This window comes from Varroa destructor, unplaced genomic scaffold, assembly GCF_002443255.2.
Source record: "Varroa destructor unplaced genomic scaffold, Vdes_3.0 BEIS01000001.1, whole genome shotgun sequence".
Taxonomy (NCBI): Eukaryota; Metazoa; Arthropoda; class Arachnida; order Mesostigmata; family Varroidae; genus Varroa; species Varroa destructor.
In genome coordinates, this window is record NW_019211454.1 from 35,310,386 (window position 1) to 35,328,429 (window position 18,044).

Consider the following 18,044-nt stretch of genomic DNA (forward strand, 5'->3'; position numbering starts at 1 on the left):
TTTGTGATTGCTACATTCGACCCAACTGGTCGTACGTTTGATATCATTTAACCAGTTGTTGCGTAGCAGACATGTTCACTTAGAAGTTCATCGTGCTTCGTTCTTCTTGGACAAACATAACATACTTGTCAATGATTATAATGATCGTTGAACCGATAACGTAGATGCGAATAGTACTCTATGCCTGTTAGACATTGATAGTGACCGATGTTTTTTCAGTGATCTTCACTGGTTAGCAGGCACAATGCATGGTGTTATGGTTCTGTAAATTCAGCGTTCTGTCCATAAAGCAGAACAATTAGCTGACCTGCGAAACAATCGTGACCTTATATGCTTATCAAATTGGTAGTGCAGCAAACATTACATAACACTAAACATACAACGCATATAGTGGAGTAGACTAGGAAAGCTGTTGTTGAGACAAAAGGCCACCGCTAGAGAGAGTACAACAGTAACATAGTCAATTCTATGAAGAACACGCCGAAAACTGCCTATTGCTAAAATTCAAAAATATCTTTGAAGCAAGATGTTAAAACAGCATACAGTTATTTCAGGGTATAAGAGGATTCCTCTATTTATGTCGATTACATTTTGTATATTACAGAAATTCCTATTAGCGACTTCATGGCGTTCGCAGGACTAACTGAAAAAGCCGGAACGGAAATGTTTATTAATAAGATTAACAAAAACAGCGTATGCTTTTCCTTCTACAAAGCCAACAAGATGCGCTATCATCGATACTCACTAGTTTTATTTCATTCCGAGCTTTTAATCGTTCGGACATTTCCTTGGCACATTTGCGTTGGATGCTGTAAAAGCAATGTCTAATACTATAGAAGACATAGCCTCAGTGTGCCCGCTTGATAATGTAGAGTACCAGTATATATAGTATACTTATCGTGTTCACTAGATTGATGGATTGCAGCTATATGCATCAAACATGATAGTTGCTTCAAGGTACATTTTGAGAAAGACTCTTCAAAGAGGTACAACACCGAAAAAAACCTAACAAATAGATCAACCCGTCATAGCTATAAACCGCAATGCTCTCTTCAGGATTGAGACGCACACCGCTCAAACAGTTTCTGGGCTGTAGTAAAGGGCGCAGAGGTTTGCCAGGGGTGGCCACATATTTTTCCTTCGGTGAAGTCTCCCAGTTCCTTTGCCGCCGTGCTGCTGGGATCTGTCCGCCAGTCAACGAACGTAACAGCAAACGTCTTCATTCACCGGCCACTTCTAGTGTAGCATCTGCGACTAGGGGCTATACATCCATTCGCAAGGGGTAATGACGCGGAACAATTTCCTTGTGTTCCTGCCTCTAAGCGTATTGCCCCACCACTGCGGAAAAAGCGAAATAAAAAACCTAGGCTTTCTGTGGCAGCCCCCTCTTTCCGTCCCGTTTATATTCCCTCTTGGCGTGGCCCCTTCGAATCAAGCCGGTCAGGCCAAGATCTGCCTAGCAACGGCGCATAGCTCAAAGTGCTGCTAGTCGCCGGTGATCCACATCGGCGTGCAGTAACGCCTTGAGTCTGCAGGACGAAAATCGACTGCTTCTCCAGCGCAGCCATAGCAAATTTATCAGTACTTCTAGTTTTATTTCCAATAGGAAATATCAATCATAAGAAACGTCTTTGACGATACCTGAAATCTCTAGCAAGCAGCTAACTTCACGTCGCTAACACAGTCAAGCTAAGCATCAATTTCGCTTTTGGACGATAATTATTAGCCGTGGCAAGGATCTTAAGAAAAAATGGAGTCTCGAGCCTAGAAACAATGTAGTATTTTTTCCGGCAAAGGTCGACGCGTGTGATTTACTTGATCAAGCGCTGTTAGCCAAACACTTCCAGAGACACACGAAGCTTAGGATGCGTGCAACTTGAAACATACATCACAATTATGAAAAAGAATTAAATTGACGACATTATTGGTGATCAGAGAACCATGATGACAGTATTAAAAATATCAGACAACAAAAATAAATAGTTGATTCAAACAAAAAAAAGGGTAGGCTTGCACTTAGTATCCTTGCTAACTTATCGGGCCTCTTGAATTGAAAAGTTCAAGTTAATTAGAAAGTTGCATTCCTTTCCTAAAACATAAGAATGAATTATTGCTGTTGTATTAAATATTCGTACATGAGTTCAAAACCCTCGTCCGCATGTACAGAAACTCTGACATTCTAAGGGGCGAGGTATATTTACTGTTCTAGTTCTCTTTAAGGAATCATATAGTTTTTTGTGGGCATAATTAACTTAGATTACGTTTGGAATACTTCTATATGTGTTGTCACTAACGATAGCATTTTTGTGAGAACCTACTTATGCGTTCTTCAGTAACCATTTTTAGACAAAGTCATATAATTTTTTTTAGTCTTTGATAAAAACCCACAGAAAAGGCATTCGTTTCTGTCGTCGGTGTTGACAAGCAGGGATGCTTTGAGTGCTCGTATTGCTAACACTGACGCTGACAGAGACAAACGTGAATGATTTTAAACTACCAATGGGATAACTTAACTTGAAATTCTGAATAAAATGTATGGAAATTTTGCATGTAGAACTTTGGTCTATCGAAATCGAGGCAAACGAATCAATTATGAGCCTTCAATATTTGAAAATCTTTTCATTAGGTACTGTGAGTTAAAACAGTACTCCATGTTTTCGGGAAACAGAAACATTCTAATATGTCGGTGAAGCTCATCAAAAGAGTGACCGTATGAGTACGCGCTCACCGAGAAACCGCCAGTATATAAAGGCGACAAATGGCAAAAAAAACAAGGAAAAGTCCTTTTTAGTTCAACTTTGGAATTTTACTGCACTCGATTGGGCTGAACAACCACGTAGGATGCTTAAATGAATAGAAAGGGCACATACTGGATATAGAATACACGGAGTGGACCTATAAAGCGAGCATCCTTTCTTTTTCGTTTTATCATATGCCCTTCTGTTAAGACATATACGAAATTTTTCTTCTGCCGCCGTCCAAATCCTTCGGTCACATTGTTCCGGTAGTCACTGCAGGAGATCGCCGTCTCCTTTGTAATGCACATCCTGTTTACCGTGGACGCCTACATCGGCGCCTACAGCAGCCAGGGCGGCCAAGGCACGTACCGCTACCGCTAGTTGACTTCTTAAATTTTCAAAAAAAATCCTGGCAACGCTGCGGGCAGCGCACACTGCGTGTGCGGGACGCAGGTCTAGCGAGGGTCCATCCCAACGCAGCGCGGACGGATGGTACCATCTCGTTCCTGCCGACTATCGTGGGCTGCAGTTCTTTCAGCGTCGTCTACTTCGCCTTCAGAAGCTTGCTTGTGCACCTCGCTTCCCTTCTTCTGAATCTTCTCTCTCTCTTTCCTACGTTGTGGTGCTCTCCTGATCTTGCTTCCCTCTGTGGTCCTCAAGCAGCGCCAGCCCGGCGGGTCCCGCTGCAGGCGCTGCCGACAGGAAGGCAAAATAATAAATGAACAGGCGCTGAATCACCGTTCGCTACTCGCTGCGCTGACACCCGCCCACCCCAAGTCCATCCTCCTCCTCCTTCTCTGCTGCGGCACGACCAAGTGCGCTGCCACCCTTATTTTCCATTTCCCCTGCGTCCCTTCTTCCTGCATGTCTGCCTGCCTGAAGCAGCTCCACTGTCTGCCCCCGAAATACTCATGCCCTTTCATGCTTCCTTTTACCCCAGTGTTCTTCTCATCATGGTTGCCCTCGCTGGCTTGCATTTTTCTCATGACGGGTATCACCGCATTTCCGTTAGGGTTGGGAACAGTAGCCAGTAACTCCGGCAGTTAACATTAGCTGTCGGTACCCTTGCGAGAAAAGGCGAACTGAGCAGGGAGTTGCTAGCTGAGCATGAATGTATTGGTAGCTGGCTGGCTGGGGAGCTCTATTCACTGACCTTTCCCTTAAAGATTCTTCTTATCCGGCGCAGGCTTCCGCGCACCGTACCACCCCCTGTCTCTGGGCGCGCCTAGGGAGCGTGGGCGTTCCGCTCGATCGAGACGCTCTTCCATTGGCCACCTCCTCTCCCTCAGCAGTGGTCCCACCTCTCGCTCCTCTTCGCCCACCCCGAAATATCGGCCGTTAGAGGAAGAAGGCGACGGGTCAATTTTGATGCTCTGCTTCTGCGCTTCCTTGCGGCGGTCCTTCTTCTTGTCTATCGGTTTCAGGACTCGGTCGACACGAGTCGAGCCGGACAGTTGAGTCGGCACGGTGTGCCAGTCGTGAGTGCCACTTGTTTGCGCGACGTCGGACTCGGCAGCCACCGGCATCTCTTAACAGGGTTTGCCATAGTAGCTATGGCAGACCAGCGTACGAAATGAACTAGAAACATTTTGCGCAACTTGAGCGCCTAACTTTCCTTTTTCGAAGCTTTATTCGAGGACAAGCAGGTTGAAGGGCGAGCGCTCAGCGGTACGACACACGTAAACGAGACCTTCGACAGGAGGCAGCAAGCAAAAGAAGCTACCGGCTTACGCATTCGAAGAAGACCAAGGAGATGAGGAGGAACTGCACCTACAAAGTCGTCGCTCACGGCACTTTGTTTTGTTACTTGTTATCCATTGTCCACATCACTGCGAATGATACCGTTCCTTGAGACATTGTCCTGATCATCACCATCAATGCTTTTAACCATTACCATTGCTGCTCGTGCTAACCCGGATTCCCGCACAAAATCATCGTTGTCCACTACCCTATTTGTTTCGTTCAAAAAGCTGAAATTCCTATCGACACCGAACCCAAATTCCCCGTTTTATTTCCTCGAATGCCCAACCCTTGGATTACCACATTTTGTTAATACTCGTCTATCACCAACATTGACATCGTCTGCTTCTACTTGAACGTAAGTCTTCTATCTCATCGCAAGCATGTCAACTAATATTATACAATTATTTTTGTTTTGCACTTTGTTTAATCTGGAGTCTTAACCCAATATTTTAATTTATAACGCTTTCCTTTTTATTTATACTAAATTTAAGCTAATCGGTGGTTATATGTTTAAGTCATCTACAGTGGTAGCTCAGTTTGAGAAAAAAATCAACGTGAAAATAGGTTGATCAATTACTTAAACAGAACTCAATGTCTATACATCTTTCAAGAAGTTCTTTGATTATAGAAGGGCGTAACCTCCCAGTAGTGACCCGCAAAAAGTATTTGGAACAATAGAAAATGTATAAAGGTTTTCGGTCATATTTGGCCGCTTCCAAGAGCTCTGCAAACTTAAAAATGTGTCGCCGCAGTAACTTATTTTTGGGCCATGGAAAAGGTGCTTTGTCGAAGCCCAACGGACTTCGCCATTTTCCAAACCTGCCGTGTTTTTTCGCCTTTTGCTGCCCGCTGTCACTTTAGACTTTAACTGTGTCGTTTTACACATTTATATACGACAACAAGTACGTACTAGTAATAGATACCTCTGGTATTTCGGTTTTCGGTACTTCCAACTAGTCGTCCTAGACACGATAGGTAATGAGCAATGACTGTTCGAGTTGATAATATCAGGCTGTGTCTGGGGTTCCTTCCTTTGGTGCCATTCGGACTGAATGGCTGTAACGTTAAGAACCAATGGATTCAAGATGGCGTCTGAGTGGCGCCAGAGAGCCTGGCGTCCTGTCTCATCCCCAACCCTCCATGCAAGCTCCTTTAGCGGTTGTGTCCGGACACCACCATCGCCAGACGACAGGTCACCATCCGGACGCGTTCGCATTCCATACGATGTCAGTGCCTTTAACACCGCTTCTATCCAGCTTCCATGTGTCCTAGTGTCATCTTCGACTTCCAACGACTCAGGAATGTCAGCGCATACATATAAATGGCAAGGTTTTCCTAGTTTGTGTGAGTCGTTACACAAGTATTTTGTCCCCCTCAAGCCGTAGGCGTAAAGCTGGACTGTAGTCGACTGGACGAGAGAGCAACTCGCATTGCCTTGTCGCAAGACAGGGTGAAGCCTAGAGCGCGGACAAGCTGTAGATGGATATGCTCTGTGGACAAACCGGCACGTGTCACCTTTTGGTCAGCTTCCTCAATTGGATAGGGATTTGTCCGCTCCTAGGCCTGAGTCTGTCAGTAAAAACACACACACACACACACACACACATAGACGCACACACGCAAATACAATCTTGCATATAAGCGAGAAGTTCGTCGCCCGAACTAGCTTTTTCAACAAAGCAGGTCATCTTGCCAGCCTCCTGGTGAGCAACGCTGTCGTACTAGTGCGGAAAGTGTGTGCCGCTTGCCAAGCCAGCTTCTATGCATCGATAGAGAAGTATCTTGCGTGATGGACCATGGGTCTCGTTTCCATCGACGCACGTCGATGGCAAACTAGTTATATATATAAAATGTATGTACATGTACACAAAGTGAGAAGGCACGAGGCATGCAGAGCCAAGTTGTTCAATTGCTCGACGAGAGAAACAAAGATTTATGTTTCCGTGTGCTGGTGTGCCTCATTGTCGAAATAGCATACAGGCATTGATTCCCCTAATGCAAACATGCAAATGATGATAGCAGTAGCGGCCTGTGAAAAGCTGGCTAGGCCCGTTTATATATCTTAGGGAGAACCGAACCACCAGAGCACTAAGTGGTCCTTCCTCGAGAACTGGCGCGTGTCAGTTGACACATGTCCTTGTGCATTGTCCTGCATTTCTTGTAAATCCCGAACATAAAGTACCAATCAGTGGCGATCCAGCTATGATGACGTGTATGTTTCGATGCATGTAAGCTACCACGCACTGGTTAAGTGGAAGGTAGCTGAGTTGTATGTGCATTTTTAACGAATTTGTGTTAACATCTTACCATCGTGCGTTTTCGATCGTTTCGTATAAAGAACAAGAAGACCCAACGCGTATTGGATTTTACTTATCGAAATAACGTTTGTATTCCAAAAACTAGCAGCTTCTTAAACTGCCGCAGTTAGAGAAGGAGGCGTTTCCTTCAGGGTAAACAGGAAAAAATCCTGGTATTTTGTTGTTCCTAGTGTGTTGACGTCGGCCTATTTCACCACACCGTGGTAAAATAGGGATCGCTCCACTCGGTTTGCCGAAGTAAAACGTAGGTGCATGGAGAGGCTATGTCCAGAGTTAGGGTGCATTGTAGAGTACATGTTATGGATATGATACCATATAGTGCTCGATGTGGACTGCTAGATAAAGTGCATGACATCAAAAGTAGGTAAAGTTGCGCAACTGGCTGACCCCGAATGAAGAATACGAGAAAACGTACCAGGAAAGAAGAAACTCAACTCAGTGGGCCAATCGCGATAGACCTGATATGTTTGATATTCTTGGTTTTCAATAATCATCAACCAAGGTGTCAGACATGTCGTGATCTCAAAGCGTCTATTCAACAGAGCCGAACTCATCGGAAACTGTCTCCCGAAAAGCAACATACTCACGCGGTCAACCGATGGTAAGATACACTATGAAATCTACTTTAGCCGCTTCGCTAATAGTCAAATGTTATTTTCTGCCGTTTATGCGAACGACTGTTAGTCGAGTTTTTATATAGACTTTTCTTTGACGTTTGAGACTATCGCTCAACTACACTTATCAGCTCTACTTCTGTCTTCTGTAATCTTATGTGCATGTACTTTAGTCATGTATTCTACTCTATGCAAATATTCATTAATACGTATAAGGTAAAGTATTAAACGCTCGATCAATGCACGACTGAGCAACCTATATCACATATATATATTGTATGTGTAACTTGAATTATTTCCGTTATTCATAGATCAAACTGGGTAAACCCGGGTTCTTTTTGTCCTTAAAATCTTTCGTTTATTAGTTTTGCAGATTTCCCTTAGCGAAATTCACCAGGTCTACCTGTATCTTAGCGATCTTTAATTGCTTGCATCTATTGCTTATTATTATTCGATAGGTTCAAACACGACCAGTGGCGAGCCTTTCGTGCCGTACATTGATAGAGAAATCTAAGTTCTTCTTAGCAACTGCAAGGTTCATCGTAGAATAGGATTATAATAATAAAAAAAGAAAAAAAAAAACGTCAATGTTGTTCTTTAGCACAATTTTTAAAACTGCTCGAACATACTCCTCATGGAACGACTCGCACTTCTGCCTACAAAAATTAATTCAAAATCCTTAGCGGGGTGTGTTTTCCTGCGTTCATCAATCACTGAACTACGAAAGAATGGCTGTTGGTATTCAATTTCGAGCCTTTTAAGTATATCTTCAAGATACTGATAGCTATGCTTATGTGAGATTTACTCCGTATGTATAAGAACGAGAATATAAAGCTAAAAATACTTGTTATTTTATAACTTAATGTGTAAGTTAATATTTTACAAATTATATGCTGCGTTTCGATTAGTTTGAGGATAAAATTCAGAAGAAATTGCTTGTGTTGCCAAAGCTATCTCTCTGAGTCTAATTCTTGAATTAAGCCGCTCTTTCTCTGAGATCTATTTTGGTGTTTAGGTAATCTTCTGACCACTTCATAACGGCAATGAAGGTTTCCGAAGGCCAAGACGACCTGCCCAAAAACGCATTTTTTTGATCTCAAATAATGGGAGTGGCTGGTGACGTTACGTCTATGGGCATCGAATAGTTTTCAGCGTCACGAGATGCGATTTAATTGATTATGAGGTAGTAAAAACGTTAAGTAAGTATACATTGACTATTTTGTAGCATTATTTTTATTGAGGACCGAAAAACGCCTGTTTCTTATTTTGTGTTGAGTATGGTGCTGATATGATGGCCAAGCGGACACGCTTCTAGCTTTTCGCGGGTCAAAATTCTAAATTGTACATGCTGTACCGAGTAGTTCGACGGTTCGCTCCTGAAGGTTCACATCTCAACGGGAATGCAAGCACGGCTTCATTTCTCGCCGTAGTACGCCGGAAGTACGATGGCTTCAAACCCGAGTCATCAGAGAATATTTGCAAATAAGTTAACCCTTATCTTCGACTATCTGCTAATTTCAGTGTGAGACTAGATGGTATTTAGAGAAAACAGCATTTGATTCTTTTTTCTGCCAAATCAACGTTGTGCAAAATATATGATGATATGTGCGAACTGAAGGAAACAAGCCGAGAGACACGAAATATATGGAAACTACAGTGCATACTTCATAAGGACTGCATATTTCGCTAAAATAGCGCTTTTAATATATCTTTTCTCGATTAACAGGTGCCCTAAATTCAACTCTGTACCTGATTTTGTATCAGCATTATCTACTCTTACAATAAATATAGGACATCTGTTTACACATCAGTTTACTATGAGCTTAAGATTTCCGTGAGCGGCAACTGGAGATTTATAACGTCAAGGTATGCATGTCTGGCACGTGACAGCAGCCAACGAACACTACGGAGAATTTCGTGCGTGACACCTTTAGCGTGACTGAGGTTTTCGAAAATAAGTTCTGCGCATCTGCAATAGGGCTTCACAGGGACACCATGGAATAACTTTATTTACTCGAGAGACCCTCCACGAGCCGTAGGGTTGACCGACATTTTCCGTAAAATAACGAAAGTCTCTTCATTTGCAGATTCTCATCGAAATCCGGCTCTGGCTTGCAGAATGATTGAAATTTCTAGGAAGACATATTTTCTAGGACACGAACCGTACGAGGTATTTCTAGTTGTACTCTTGGCACCTACGCCTAGCATTTACAATTGCATAGGTCTACAATCAGAATTGAAAAAACGTTCCCTCCTATGATGACAAAAATCAGATCTGAATTTCCAGTTAGCAATAGAATGTTCTGATTTAAGTTTGGTGTTCTGTTTGCCCCGAGCTAATAAACGATTGACTATTTACAGTCATCGATTTGTCGAGAATAGCATAGCTCGAGTGTCTCAGCTAATAGTACCTAGAAGTACATTTCCAAGGCCAATGAAGCTGATACCAAACTCTGCGTTTTGTTGACAGCACAAACCTATGAACGATCGCTATGACTTAGCCAATATATCGCCAAAAGTTAAGCTCATGCAGTTCAACAGGTAGAGGCTTTTCGTGCTGTTTTTCAGTCCAGCATTTTATTCAGTTCTATAAAAATTACACTCTTTTGCATAGACAAGCAACTTTTCCATAAAGAAAGGTACACCTATGTGGAAAATCAATAATGTAAGTGATTATAAATAATAATTTGGAGAAGTACTGCTGTGCCAGACTGCTAGAGCACAGGACAACCAATAAACACCATAACAGAGGATTAACAACAGTATAAAAGTGAATCCTTTTCCTTACTGTAATGATAATATGTTCCTACGTTTGTTTCACTCTCTGTAAATCTAAAGGGACTGATTTGACACAAAGAACTTTCATAGTTTAAGTGTTTCGTGAAGAAGTGACGTAGTTTGGTTGTCAAGTTACTTGGATCTTGAACATCTTTATCCTGGTCGAAAAGTTTTCTCTGAAGTGCCGTGCTTGTATTTGAGAAAATCGAGAGGGTATTTTGGGTGATCTCGCGTTAGAAGTTAATCCATATGAGGTTCATCAATAGTGTATAGCTAAAAACGATCAAAGAGTTTTCGAGGTTTATATTCAGCAACTAATTTGCAATGAACAGTTGCCTTTAAAACTATGATAACAGTGAAGCGTATTCTAAAGCTGTCAATCTTAAAGACGGCCGATCCTTGGCCTTACGTCTATTTATCGGACTTGAAAACCTCAAAATGAATGTGAAGTTGAATACCTAAAAAAAAACGGTGAGAAATTAAAGGTCTAGGAAAAAAGGTATACAACGTCGTTATTGGTGAAGTATTAATATACGTTTATATTTAGATTAAACACTCACGTATTTGACAAATTAACGAAAAACACACCGACTGAAAGGGAATATCAAGATGATCCGTAGAATAAGAAATATCAGTGTAAAAGTATAGAAAAGAAGCCTACTCCTAAATAAAAATTGAACAATTCACCTATTTAGTGGTTTAACTAGAAATGCATCTAGGGTGATTGGTATAATATACCTTAACGATCAATTGTGAAGGTGTCTATGTAAGTTGAAAAACAATACTTAAGAACTTTGATACCCCGTGATGCGTCCGATAATGACTAACTTCTCTTAGATCATAGAAGCGTTCCAGTTTTGTGTGTTCCAGGTATCGTGAAAAAATTTGCATGACCGTAGATAACCTTTTTTTTTTTTTGGCTATGCGAGGCACAGTGAATGAACAAATGAAAATTAATTAATAATTAATTAAATTCAAATTAGAATATTGAAAACAAACTATCATTACCATTCTAACTCTTTCATGTACCTTGCATATGGTCGCCGATAGCGGCGCTTTCAAATGCAGTGTATAACGGGAGCCAGCTGAAGCCCACCGGCTTAGCATGTATACGTAGATTGACATTTCATTGTAGAGATAGCACGTACAGGGCTAAGCCGGCAAGACTGCGTGCTGAATTGTTTAATCCATATGAGAATGTGAATTATACAACGTAGAATTGTTAACGTTACTTACAGACCCTTATATATTGGCTTCAGATTCAAGCTTAACAGAAGAACTTATTAAGTTGACTTACTGTAGCTCAATTTCTTGTATTGTGCGCGTAGTTATCAGGGCAGAGTAGCACTACTTGCTACAACGAGGACAAAGGCGATCAGGCTACATGAGTAATACAGAGAGATTTCAATACATATTCGTAAGGCACAATATAAACCTATTGAACGGTATTAAATTAGTATTCTTATATTAACGTAAACATAGATATTTAGATATAGGCTAGTTCTGCAATTGTTTGTCGGCAAGTGCGTGCTGCATAAAGCCTTGCTGGTTAGTGCCCTTTAGGTGAAACTGACGACATTTTGCAGTTGTGTAGTTAAATTAGATGGATTACGGGCTAACTTGCGTTTCCCCTCCCGTCACCGTACACATATGCATCACTTTCAATTTCGTATAAAACAGAAAAATGGCTTTGCAGGCTCATTTATCATACGAGCTGGAAGATGTCAGGCGACACTTAGCCTGAGTATATGGTCGTCAATTCATCGATATAGTGCAACGCTAACTCTAAGTGAATTTGATGCTTGCCGACCATCTGTCTTCCTAACGTAATATTTAGGACTATCTGCTTGGCCTAATGCTAATATTAAATATGCCTTAAAGACGGACAGGTAAAGGCAGCACTACTATAATCGCGTACAAACCGTACAGTAGATCTACTTCCATATCTTTTTTGAGCGGCGTGGCTTGCAGTCTTTATCCTTGTTGTAGAACTTATATAGGGCGATTGAATAATTTTATTATTTATTTTTCCGTAAGAGGAAGACGCTTCTATTTTCTTTGGTGTATTACAAAACGACCTAGTGGCGGCATGGCGAAATGAGTGCGACCCGGGTCTGAATAAAAGTCGCACCTACTAAGAAACCAATAGTCAAGCTTCGCGAATACTTGGCCGAAATGGCGATATGGGCCACTGAACAGGCAGAGCATTGGCAGTAACAGCAGCAGTAAGCGTACTCTTTCCTTGTCTCTTCCGTTGTGTTCTGTGAGATCTCAAGGGTAAGAAAAGCTTCATCATCGCAGCGGTGCCATTCTGTTCGCTGATGAAATTCATTGAGCGAGGTGCAGTGAAGCGAGGCCGATCAAGCTCAAGTGCGGAAATAGGAAGAAAACTATCCTTGTCTCCTTCTGCTTGTATAGCTACCGTTAGCATGCTACTGTTCGATGCCTCGTCTTCCACTTTTCTACCCTCTTAATGGTGGTCGCGTTCGGTAGTATCTGATTCTAGGAGTCAGGATTCAGGAATCATCCTCAAGAGGAGCCGAACCCGTCAGACCCGTGGACTACCCTAGGCAGGCAGGCAGGCAGGCAAAACGGCAGGCTTGACTGGCGTCGATCAACGATCATTGGGGGCTACTACCGACTGCTCACTGCTGAACGGGAAGAAGGAAGGGTATTCGATTGGGCCTGGAGCTATAGCAGATCGAGCGACAAGGAAAACTAGATGGGATACGGGTGTGTGGGGCGACGGGGATTGATAATTCAATCAGGACATTACTCATGAATTAGGGCAGGATAGATGAAGACAAGCGGTGAACGCGGAGAGAGGATGCGATATTGTTTCTAGCAAAAACTGCACTCAGTGTGGAATTGGAGCTCACAGTCAGCGCTAACAGCGTTAGCGTTGCTGTCGTTAAACCAATGAAGTTGGGGCAGTGACAGGACAGCAGGACGGCGTTAGGCCAATGTGCCAGCCGGCCAGCCAGCCAGAAGACGTTAAAAGACGCTAAAAAGCATTTTATTCCAACCACCATTAGCGTTGTTCAGGCTATCGCAGCAGCAGCGTCACTGTTGCGGTCGACACAGCGGTCACTGGTTTTTCTGCTAATGCGACCTACTTTGTCTTGCAAGGGGAACAAGAGCCCCCACGACAACGAAGATCCAAAAAAGTCGACCCTCATATCCCGGTTGTTACGGCGCTGCGATCGCTTAAGCTGTCTGGCTAATATACTGAACGACCAAAGCGGGCCCTTTTGGTGTTCAAGGGTAAGTAACGCTGCTAACTAGACGCTGCCGGTGTAACCACTTATGCCTGGCAGTAGTAGTAGTGGTGCGCTTAGCTAGGGCACCATTGTCTTCGTCGTTACACACCAGATGACGCTATCACTTTGTTATCGCTTAGAGGGCTATCTTTGGTGTCGTTCCGGGTACACTTCCCAACATGATTTCCCTCAATCCTTTCTTGTTTAGCTACTCGACTTGGTTACTGCGTGACCGTGGGTCTGGTGGTACGCAGAATGCCGCTGCATATTCTGCAGTCGTACGTTAACCGACCAACGAAGCAAAGACAACAAACGCGCTTCTTATGCAACATTAGCAAGCGAGATGGTCGTCAGTGGGTGAGAGCATACTACAAACTACTCCATCCAGGGGCTATCAACAGCAATACAAGAAGGGCCATATCCGCACGCTGTAGCACCATTCCCATCGATGCTGCCCTGAATTGCAAAGCATCGGGCAGGCTTTGCCGGACAATAGTACCCTTTGGCAAGACTACCGCGTTGAAAGACTTAAGGGCCCTAAGTAATAGATCATTCTGTGATAGGCATACTCGACTCTTCGACATTCGACAACCATCCTGCCTCATCCTCAGTATCGTCTCTATTATAGCAGCTCAACGCCAAAATGTCGTTCCACTCATCTCAATGTCAGTGGCTAGTACGGAGGTAGTTAGGAGCACTTGCTCTGTAGATATATGTACACTAATCATTGATCTTCGGCCGCGAGGCGGTGACGAGCTTACGGTCCGATTGAGACTGGCGAGGTCTGACATGAACGACAGGCTTGATGATGACGAGCTTAACAAATGGACACTTAATCTGTTTATTCCTCAAAGAAGGAAGGAAGCGAGACAGGAGTGGTGCTAAATCTCAGTAAGTTTCCCAGAAATGCCTCTTATACCTTTCATTTAGGATCTACCATTTTTTAAAATAAGAAGAATATCGATCATCTACAATAAAAAAATTGGATCTGCCCACGAGATGATTAACTGAGTGACCGATAGCAAAGAACAGATTGTTTTCGCCCATTTGTTTCGTTGTTACGTACGCTCGTCTAAGCCAAGACTACACTAGGGGATGATGATAAAGCCGAAGTTTCTAAATGATGGTCACTCACTAAGTAAATTTGCTTCGTCGTTACATACATTTGTCTGAGGGAAGACCGCAGTAAACAGCCGGGACTTTTATATGATGATCAGCCACTAAGTAAATGACTGACTATTTCCCAGTGCTTGGTATGGAAAGAGCAGAGAGTGGGTCCGGCGCATTTTGTCCTCTGTATCCCTGCGTCCATCTGCCAAGTATTGAGCAGCTCGTTCCGGCCTTCACTTGCGACTGACGCGAACACTGCCTTGATGTCATTCTTCTTTGTCCGACGGTGATGCAGTACTTTAATTCACCAAACACAGTTAGCTACTCGGCTCGCGCTAGCTGCCTTGCCCTTGAAGGCGAAATGAAAGAGGAAAAGGATTCTTCATTGAAACAATCTTATTAAATGAGAACAGCCGGTCAACTGTTTGTTGTCGGCTGTTCTCAGACTGAGAAAAGGCCGGCAGACGCCGAGCGCAGGGCGCCATTTATACCGAGCACAGGACAGGACAGAAGCAGCTCCAGGAGACACACACCGGTTGGCAGAGAATAACAGCGTGCACACAAAGTAGGAAAAGCAGCTAAACGATAGCAGTACAGCGAACGGCCAATGACCGAGAGCGGCGACGATGAAAGAGAGAACCATAAAAAGAGCTGACATCGCACACCAAGAACTACCCATGGGGCCCAGGATGGTCCGGCCGGATTTATTGTCTCTTCGTCAATCCCGATGACTGCCCCGCTCGTTTGCCTCATCCATTCAACCGATATGTCTATAGAAATAGTACGTATCCGCACATCCGAGGTCCTACTTCGGAGATTGTCGTCCGATACGTATGTCATACCTTATACGCTAGCGAGCCTAGTCACTCCTCACAAATATGAAACGTATACTAGCGAGGTACGAGTCCACTACTAATTGGAGATTCGGCACTGTGTGGGCTATGCTTTAAGGCTAACCTCTTATCTGAAGGCTGTAGTAGAAAAGAGATGGCATATGAAGGGTCTCACTACATAAACAAGTAGTTTACCACGAAGACACCTTATTCCACCGATGCTTGCAGTTACTATGCATCGGCCGGTTTGGCCGCCATTTATTTGCTGGGTTCATAGAAGTATGCTATCGTTAGTATCTCCTTCATGAATGCGTACGTCAGGGGTTTATTCGACGCGTACCCTTTAGAGCAAGTGTTTGCATCTAAAAATGAATCTGTGCTGCTGAGTATCTCATTCTGTTTTCTCGATCGTCCGTAGGACGACACACCCGGAACCACAAAAAAGAACTGGGACACTGAAAAGACGTTTTATCCTATTTCCTGAGCAGGAGAATTTTGACTAATGGGCAGATACATGCACAGCGCGACGATCCCGTCCAGAAAGAATTCTTGCATGGTAAACATGCATTTCTGGCCAACAACTATACTGTACTAGCATACCTTAACCGTAACGCAACAGATGTACGTGCTTTTCGATGTAGGTCGGGATCGGGAATTTTTATTTTCTCTATTTTAGACATAGTGTAATATGTAGATTAGGTCGCATATTACTATCGTTTGTGTGGTTAGAGACAGCAGCTGAAGCCGTCCTGGAGGACCAGGTTGATTATGTAAAACGCGTAATTGACGTCTTGTTGGAAATATAAGTATGGGCATTATTTTAGAAGCTGCACGCTTTCGGTAACAGTGTACACGACTTCATCCATGCAACCGGTATGTCTATAAAAATAGTACGTATCTGCGTCAACACTCTAGGGATCTGACGCGTGAATTTTCTAGTGAATTGAAAATTCGTTATAGTTAGAAGAAAAAGTCCATATAACCAGTTTTCTTCTGATGGTTAGGTATCCATATATCCATGGCACATGAAAATTCCTAAAACTGTTCCATTGTTTTTTATTGTCGCAACTAATTCGTGCTCGTATTTAGAGGAATCAAAATAAATACAATATGAATTGCATGATTCAGGCTTATTTAAGTAAGGATTAAATTTGGGAAATGTTTCTAACGACAAAATAATCCGAAGTATTTGTGAGAGTATTAGTATGGGATCCAGCATGATTTTATAGAGACTATCCAAAGCTTCAATCGTACAACACAGTATGTATGTTGTCATACCGTTCTATTTTCCCTAATGGAAAAATTTCAAACTTATCTGAGCTGAATGTAGAATTAGATAAAACTATCATCGATTCTAAATTTAAAAAAGTTAATTTCGTGTATGCAGAATTGTTTTTTTGCGCTGCAAAGTTTAGCAACGGTTGTCGAAGTTCGGTCCCTCCCGATTTACCCTGCTTGACAGCACGGCCTTCCTGCGCCCATGGAAGTCTTTGTCTTGTTCAACGATGCCTTCGCTTTCCGACTACCACTGTGATTGAAGTCTTCGTCGTATCTCTACAGACTCGAAGTCGAACGGTAACCGCATTAGGCTTATTAGGTTTTGCCGACAACTTACTTTGAGCTTATTTGCCTATTTGTTCGTATAGCAGTGCCCCACGCGAATGACCGTTTGGTCTTCTCGTGCGATTTCCTTGGATATGTGTGCTACGTGTTTGCTTCTGCTTGTGTTGGTGCGCAAAGATGCAAGTGTATGTATGCATTTATGTGGGTACTTACTCTAATCCTCATGCTGATGACTGTGCTGTTAGACCACGAAAGTCTTCGTGCTGTTCATTGTAAAGAGTCGGCGATCCGTTGTAAAGCCACACCTGTCACCCCCGCGATGTAGTGGCGGTGTCCTGAGGTGTCAGCGCAACATAATTGCGAAGGTTAGAGGAGAAGACGTAGAAAAACGATGATCAGAATAGTTGCTCAAAGAAGGCAGCCGAGCAAGCCAATTGCAGTCCTCAACTCTCCTGGATCGCTGTCCTATAGACCCGAGATTACTCGCTTAGCGATTCGGTAGGATAGGAAGTGTGGGGAACGGCGTCAAAGGATCGGGGAGACTCTGAAGCAAACAGTCGTATACTTCAGACCTATTGATGCGGTCGCTTTATTCCCCAAGGGATAAACCCTGTCACAGGGTCATCTATGTTAGGCTGATATGGGTGAGAATCGTGAAAAGCTAACTGTGGTGAGTTACTTGAGGTGGCAACGCATACATACATAGATAGCTTCCGCGATTAATAGGGTGGAATAAGCCTCGCTGATATTGATAGAGGTATGTTAAGCGGTGCGATATGACAGTGTCTTGAGCAGTTCTCTAGCTAGTCACGATAGATAAGTGCCAACATTGGCTTGGGTTTGACTACATGTTTACAGATTAACGCGATTAGACTAAGTGTTTCTTGTAGGTAAAGTTGCAGCTGGCCAACAGGCCATCGATAAAAACGAACAGAACTCATTCAGACAGCTGGACATATCAACAGGTCTTATGGGCTGTATCAGCATGCATTGGTATGCTACATGTGTACTATCAGGCTCGAAACGCATTATATTGGATCTATAATAAGGAAAGTTACGTACAGGAAGAAAGCGACTAAATAGGAAA